At 43.2% G+C, this 7,493-nt stretch overlaps 1 protein-coding gene across 5 annotated transcripts in view; it reads right to left on the minus strand.

The window, feature by feature from the left end:
* aktip (akt interacting protein) overlaps nt 1–6,098 on the minus strand; it is a 34,195-nt gene extending 28,097 nt beyond the window's left edge. For 3 of the 5 annotated variants that reach the window (XM_068049457.1, XM_068049456.1, XM_068049453.1), the window contains exon 1: nt 5,995–6,098. The gene's annotated coding sequence lies outside the window, so the exon portion shown is untranslated. The other 2 variants (XM_068049455.1, XM_068049454.1) reach the window with 2 other exon arrangements.
* Between the last annotated feature and the right edge of the window lie 1,395 nt (nt 6,099–7,493).

The following is a 7,493-nucleotide window of genomic DNA, read 5'->3' on the forward strand; positions in this document are numbered from 1 at the left end:
TTAATACATTGTATTTGCTGGAGTGCAAATATTGTTGGGAACAAGACACGCAGTCCTCCCAGCAACAGCACTAGTATCTACAGTACATGATGCAAACTGCTGTAAACCTCAAACAACTGGATCACTTATGCAATTACATATTCTCAAAATGTGACACAGTAGCTACCCAAATTTTAAAAAAAACCGCCTGGGTACAAGCTAAGAACAGAAATCTGATCCCAGGCTTCAGTGTTACAACATTCACATCTATTATTTATATGGTTAGATAATGTTCACAGTTGATCAATGTTCCTACATTACACTGTGGATCAACAACACAGATCCTGTATAATCCAATATAATAAAAGCAAAATACTGCAGATGCTGGAAATCTGAAATAAAAACAAAGTGCTGGAAATACTCAGCAGGTCAGGCAGCATCTGTGGAGACAGCAGCAGAATTAACATTTCAAGTCTGTGACCTTTCATCAGAACAAGTATTTCCAGCACTTTCTGTTCCTGTATAACCAATATACCTCCAGACAAGCGAAATACAACTGTTCGAAAGACAGACTAGAGAAGGGAAGATGTTGGCTGCAGAACGCTCCAAAACATTCCAATAGTTTGAAGCCATGAGAAACCAATACGGCACCCGGCATATTCAAAAATAAACAATTTTAAAGAACACAACTGCTCAGACAACATCTCACCAATGCATTTAGAAGGGATTCTTCAGTAAGTGCAAGTCCTGCCACATTCAGTCGTGAATGGTGGTGGACAATTAAACAATCAACAGGAGCAGGAGACTCCACAAAGATCCCCATCCTTAACAATGGGAGAGCCCAGCACATTAGTGCAAAAGGCAAGGCTGAAGCATTTGCATTCATCTTCACCCAGAAGTGCCGAGTGGATGATGCATCCTGGCCTCCTCCTGAGGTCCCCAGCATCAGATGCCAGCCAATTCAATTCACTCCACGTGATATCAAGAAACGACAGAAGGCACTGGATACTGCAAAGGCTATGGGCCCTGACAACATGCCAGCAATAGTACTGAAGACTTTTGCTCCAGAACTATCCACACCCCTAGCCAAGCTGTCCCAGTACTGTTATAACACTGGCAACTACCCAGCATTGTGGAACGTTTCCCAGGTGTGTCCTGGGAACAAAAAAGGACAAATCCAACCCGGCCAATTACTGCCTTATCAATTTACTCCCGATCAGCAACAAAGTGATGGAAGGAAGGAGTCATAGACAGTGCTATCAAGCAGCACTTACTCAGCCATAACCTGCTCAGTTTGGGTTCCGCCAGGGCCACTCAACACCTGACCTCATTACAGCCTTGGTCCAAATATGGACAAAACAGCTGAACTCCAGGAGAATGACTGCCCTTGACATCTCCAGCTGCTTCATCAATGACCTTCCTTCAATCATAAGGTCAGGTGAGAATGTTTGCACAATGTTCAGCACCATTCGTGACTTCTCAGATACTGAAACAGCCTGTACTCAGATTCAGCAAGACCCGGACAACATCTAGGCTTGAGCTGATAAGTGGCAAGTAACATCTGCACCACACAAATGCCGGGCAATGACCATCGTAAGCAAGAGAGAATCTAACCATCTCCCCTTGCGGTTCAATGACATTACCATTGCTGAATCCCCCACGAACATCCTGGGGGTTACCATTAACCAGAAACTGAACTGGACCAGCTATATAAATACTGTGGCTGCAACAGCAGGTCAAAGGCTGGGAATTCTGTGGCAAGCAACTCACATCCCATCTCCCAAACCCTGTCCACCATCTACAAAGCACAAGTCAGGAGTGTGATGGACTACTCTCCACTTGCCTGGATGGGTGCAGCTCCAACAACACTCAAGAAGCTCGACACCATCCAAGACAAAGCAACCCGCTTGATTGGCACCACATCCACCCACCTTCAACATCAACCAGTAGCTGCAGAGTGTACCATCTACAAGATGCATTGCAGGAACTCACCAATGCTCCTTCGACAGCACCTTCCAAACCCACACCTCTACCACCTAGAAGGACAGGGGCAGCAGCTGCAAGACACCACCTGCAACTTTCCCTCCAAGCCACACACCATCCTGACTTGGAACTATATCGCTGCTCCTAAATCCTGGAACTCCAAACAGCACTGTTGGTGTACCAACACTCCAAGGACTAAAGCAGTTCAAGGCAGCTCACCATCACCTTCTCTGGGGCAATTAGGGATGAGCAATAAATGCTGGCCTAGCCAGCGATGCCCACATCCCATGAACGAATAAAAAAAAACTGAGGATTCAAAAGCAATTTCATTTCTTGGCTTTGACATTAAAATTAAACTACAGGAAAGCAGAACTTGTTTAGCCTTGGTGCAGTTTCACAAATACAAAAGCACACAAGGTAAGCTTCATCTCAACAAAATAAATAATTCATAAGATTTAAGATAAGGGAGCTTGAAGCAGCCAAAGAAAGACTAAAGAGAAAAGTTTTCAGGACCAGAGGTGACAAAAGCTACTGATCCATCAGCTAACAATGTACTTCATATATGGATAGGGACTGGACGGAGGATATGAAAAGGCCTACAAATAAAACACTAGGAATACACATGGTCATTGAAATGCACTAACTAGTTTAGAGAACTGGTGAACACCAGCTCACCACCACCTTCTCAAGGGCAATTAGGGATGGACAATAAATGCTGTCCTAGCCAGCGACACCAAAATCCCATGAACGAATAAAAAAGAACCCTGATCCAGGTGTAGCAGTATCAACTGTGCCTGTAGAAACCAGATACATGCAATAAATAGCAGCACCTCAAATTGAGTTAGTGACAATCCGCTTGTGTCATACTCTTGACATGCTGGAAAATATTAAGAGTTTTCACTTTTATGTTATAGCAATAGCAAGTGGAAAAGGTGTGGTCCTCCAGCCATTCAAAATGTGAGCCTATGAATCAGCCACAGGATTAAGGTGTACTGCTACAATAAAGCTAAAAGTAGAGATCCAGTCCCACCTTTGCGCAATCTCTCAACTGAGTATTTTACATCAGAGCAGCAGAGCTGCAAAAAAAAACCCCCAAAAAACAAAACAAGCACCTGCAGACAAATGTAAAACGCACACATGAACGTTGCTCTTGAGGCAGGAATAAAAAAGCGAAGCAACATCACCCTTAGGATCTTCAATTTTCAGATTTCAAATTGAAAACAGCCTAATTTAGAATTACATAGCACACAATTATCAATTCCAACCTGAGAATCCAACTTAAGATTCAAATCTGCACTTCAAAGATGAAATAATACTGGGGGAAAAAAGTCAGGCTGTATTTTGGCCACAGTTTAGCAATGAGCTACTGTATGGCATAGACATCAAAATTCTTTTCCTCAGGATGGGGTGTGGGGCAGGGGAAAGCTTTAAAAGTTTCTCTTATACTTTTAGAGCTCTACATACCACACACCTTACTCAACAGGCCCACTTGTGCCACATCCCAAAGCTACTCAAGAGTCATCCAAGGTTTAAAGAATACATTGATTACTATATTAGTGTATCTGCAAGCAACTGAGCAGGTAAATATCCATTTAAACTTGATTACACTCACGAAAGAGATCAGTAACATTATAAAAGCGAGTTTTGTGACAAAGTCAAAGCATTGCTGATCAGAAACAACAGTTCCCAATGTTCTATGGGAGTATCACAACAATCAAATCTTCGAACAGTGCCATCAACAATTCTCCTTGCCCGGTTGATCAGGGTTACGAAGAATTATGCTGAGCCCAATCTAATCATTAGGCACATGTTCCATGCCATTTGAGGCAAGTCTTCGTCATTCTTAGTTTTCTATTGCATAAATGAAACAATGCTAGCATAGTATTCGGGAACAACCACACAATTTTGAACAAAGTCAAAAAAGCTTTAAACTACAGGCACTTTTGTACTTGTTGCTCCTGTAGATTCTGCTGGCAGGATATGGGAATTGCTTTTAACAATGCAAACTTGATGAGCTGCCACATGGACATTATTTTTGTAATTTGGACTGTGGAAGAATGGTGAAGTAAAGCAACTTTAATTTCTTACAGCAATTTACTTCAGGGTCCAAGTTTGTTGCAAGTTGTCTGAAACATAGCTTCACTGTATACTATAACCACTGTAACCTCTCTTTTTAATCAGAAATGTTAGCCTTGACAGTGGTACCTCTCTTGCCTGACTCCAGAGACTACAGTACATAATTCAGGTTGCCACTTCAGTGCAGTGCTGAGTTTTGTATAAAACGTTAAGCCATTGTCCCTCTCATGGGCGAGAAGAACCCATGGAACTAATCGTAAAGGAATTGGGGAGTTTTCCTGGCATCCTGGCCAATCTCTATCCTTTAACCAACAACAGTAAGTCAGATTATCTGGTCAGTATCTCACTGCTGTTTGTAGAACCTTGCTATGTGCAAATTGGCTGCCACATTTCCTTACAATAATAACTACACTTGGAAACATCATTGGCTGTACAGCACTTTAACACATCTTGAGCAGATGAAAGGCTCTACGTAAATGAAAGCCCTTTTCTTTCTTGACTTTGTCCCACTACTAGGAGTGGTGTCTTCAGCTGTCTGTGCCCTAAATTCAGCGATTCACTCTGTAAATCTCTCCAATTCCCCACTCCCCCTTCTCTTTTAAGGCCCTCCTTAAATGCCGACTCTTTGGCAGGTTTAAAGACACTTAAAATGATTATATATTCTGCTTGCACAATAACTATAAAATTTGTTTATAGTCCAGAATATATGTCATTAATAGCAATATCAGTGACTGAGGAGCAGTATATTTTAGCAATCATGAAACAACCAACAAATACAACACAGAATTGTTAACATTAAAGTTTAAAGGACATTGCAAATCACATCTTATTTTCAGTTTAGATGAATTAACACTTTCAATCAATGGTCCAAATGGCTTGCACTGTTCAGTGATTGTCCTGGGACACAAATTCCAAATTACACCCACACTGGAAGTATGCATTACTGGCAGCAAACTGATCTATACTACATGTATATTTTGATGGCATATTTACAATCTAAATCATTTAGATTGCCCATTCATTTGCCATGCCCTAAACTTAACTACTATTACAATGGGAGAGTAGAAAAAGGCAGATCTGAAAAGGTGAAAAGTAAATTTCACAATTCAGACAACATAGTACAAATACTTCAACGAGTGACCCACCAGTAAAGACAATTATTCTATTGCAAGCACACTCACATGTGCAGCAAGGATTGAAATAGGTTGCTATAAATCAAGCCTGAAGTACATAAAGGTACAGCTAATTTCACAACATACTTCTACAAATCACGAGTCACCATGGAAACTGAACATTTAAATGTTTGCGGTCAGCTGCTCCACCTCCTTAAAACCTACCTCTTTGACCAAGCTTCAGGTGATCTGTTCTAATGTCTCTATGGAGTTCAGTGTCAGATTTTGCCTGATTATATGAACGGTCTTGGGACTCTTTTAGCAACATGAAAGACGCTAATTAAATGCAAGATGTTGCTGCTGCCAGGCTTTAAAGTCCTGGGGATTTCAGGTACGGCCTGAGGACCTAGGATGAAGGGGAGAGGAAGAAAGTGCTGCACTAGTGCCTGTTTGAGACTTTGGGAAGAACAGAAGGTGTCAGGCCTGCACCTACCGCCCGCCGCTGCCCTCTGCCCGGCTCCTGGGCGCAGGCGCGCTGACCCACCGTGTTCACGCCTCGATCGAAGCCCCGCCCCCGACAAACCCGATTGGCCGGAGGAACCCGAACGTCACAAAGAATCATCAACAGATTGGCTCAAATTGTTGCCAGTCAAGTGAATGAGGAGGACACCACCTCCTCATCGATTACCCACGGACACCATCGCCGCCAACTTCCGCTACCCGAACGGATAAATCACCAACCATCGGCAGAGGTTGCAGCACCAGCAGCCGCCATACAAATCTCGAACACGTAAAATGTCCGCCCAAACGGCAGCAACGTCCTCAGAAGCAGCTCCTCACTTACCCAGTTACCGTTCCGCGCCGCCGAATCACCACCATCCTCACCAACCCCAGCCGATTAAACACAACCACACCGGAAGGCCTGCCCTTAGCTTCTGATTGGCCTTCCTCTCCCATTGCATTCTCTGGGAAACGGCATCGTTAGGGTTTGCACTCTCATTGGTCAAACTACTGTCAGCCATCTGCGTCACAGCGTCTCCGATTCCTGGGAAGGTGTTGTCAGGTCACGTGGCTCGCCTGTTGTCACGGTGGCCGTATTTAATTGCCAATAAACAATGAGAGCGCCACCTGGTGCTATTAAGAATAACCATCGCACACAAAAGTTAAATAGTGCAGAAAGAGTTTCCTGAGCTCGGTCAGAAATGAGCAAGCAGGACCTCCAAAGTAGTAATCTCCAGATCACTCCCAGTACCACACAGAAGCGCACGTATAGAAATAGGAGAATAGTGCAAATAGCTGGAAAGATCATGCAGGAGGGAGGGCTTTATATTCCTCGGACACAGACCAGTTCTGGAGAAGGTGGGACCTGTACAGGCTGCAGCTGAACAGAATTGAGACAAATTTCCTTGTGGGGTGATTTGCTAGTGCTATTGGGGAGGGCGTAAACTAACCTTGGCAGGGTTGTGGGAAACAGGAGGAAATATCAGAGAGTAATACCAAGGTGCACAGAATACTGGAAGAGATAGCACTAGAGTAGAGAATAGTAAGTTACTAGGTGGGGTCAGAGAAAGTAATAAAGTCTAAATCAGGGTTAATGTGCATGTATGTGAATGCACAGAGTGTTGTTAATAAGATTGGTGAGTTACAGGTACAGATTGACATATGGAAATATGATGTGGCTATAACAGAGACCTACCTCAAAGAAGGGCAAGACTGGGTATGGAATATTCCTGGATACATGGTGTTCAGGAAAGGGAAAAAAGGGGGAGGGGTGGCAGTTTTGATTAAGGAGAGCATTGCAGTGCTGGAGGAAAAGGATGTCTCAGAGGGGACGAGGACAGAATCAATTTGGCTAGAGTTAAGGAACAAAAAAGGTGCAGTTACATTGCTCAGTGTTGTCGATAAACCACAAATTAGTGGGAAGGACGTGGAGGAACAAATTTGCAAGGAAATTACAGAGAGGTGCAAAAATTATAGGATACTTATAATGAGGGACTTTAATTATCCAAACATAGACAGGGATAGTGGTAGTGAAAAGGGCAGTGAGGGGCAAGAGTTCCTAGCATATGTTCAGGAAAATTTTCTACAGCATTATGTTTCTAATTCAATGAGAAAGGAGGCACTGCTAGACCTGGTTCTTGGGAATGAGGTGGACCAAGTGGATCAAGTATCAGTCGGAGATCATTTAGGGGACAGTGATCATTGTATCATAAGGTTTAGGCTGACAAAGAACAATCCAGAGTAAGAATGATAAACTGGCGGAAAGCCAACTTCAATGGGTTAAGAACAGAGCTGGGGCAAATAAATTGGAGTCAAAGGTTGATAGGAAAAACAGTAGCAGAA

Source organism: Heterodontus francisci, chromosome 17 (assembly GCF_036365525.1).
Source record: "Heterodontus francisci isolate sHetFra1 chromosome 17, sHetFra1.hap1, whole genome shotgun sequence".
NCBI classification, from domain to species: domain Eukaryota; kingdom Metazoa; phylum Chordata; class Chondrichthyes; order Heterodontiformes; family Heterodontidae; genus Heterodontus; species Heterodontus francisci.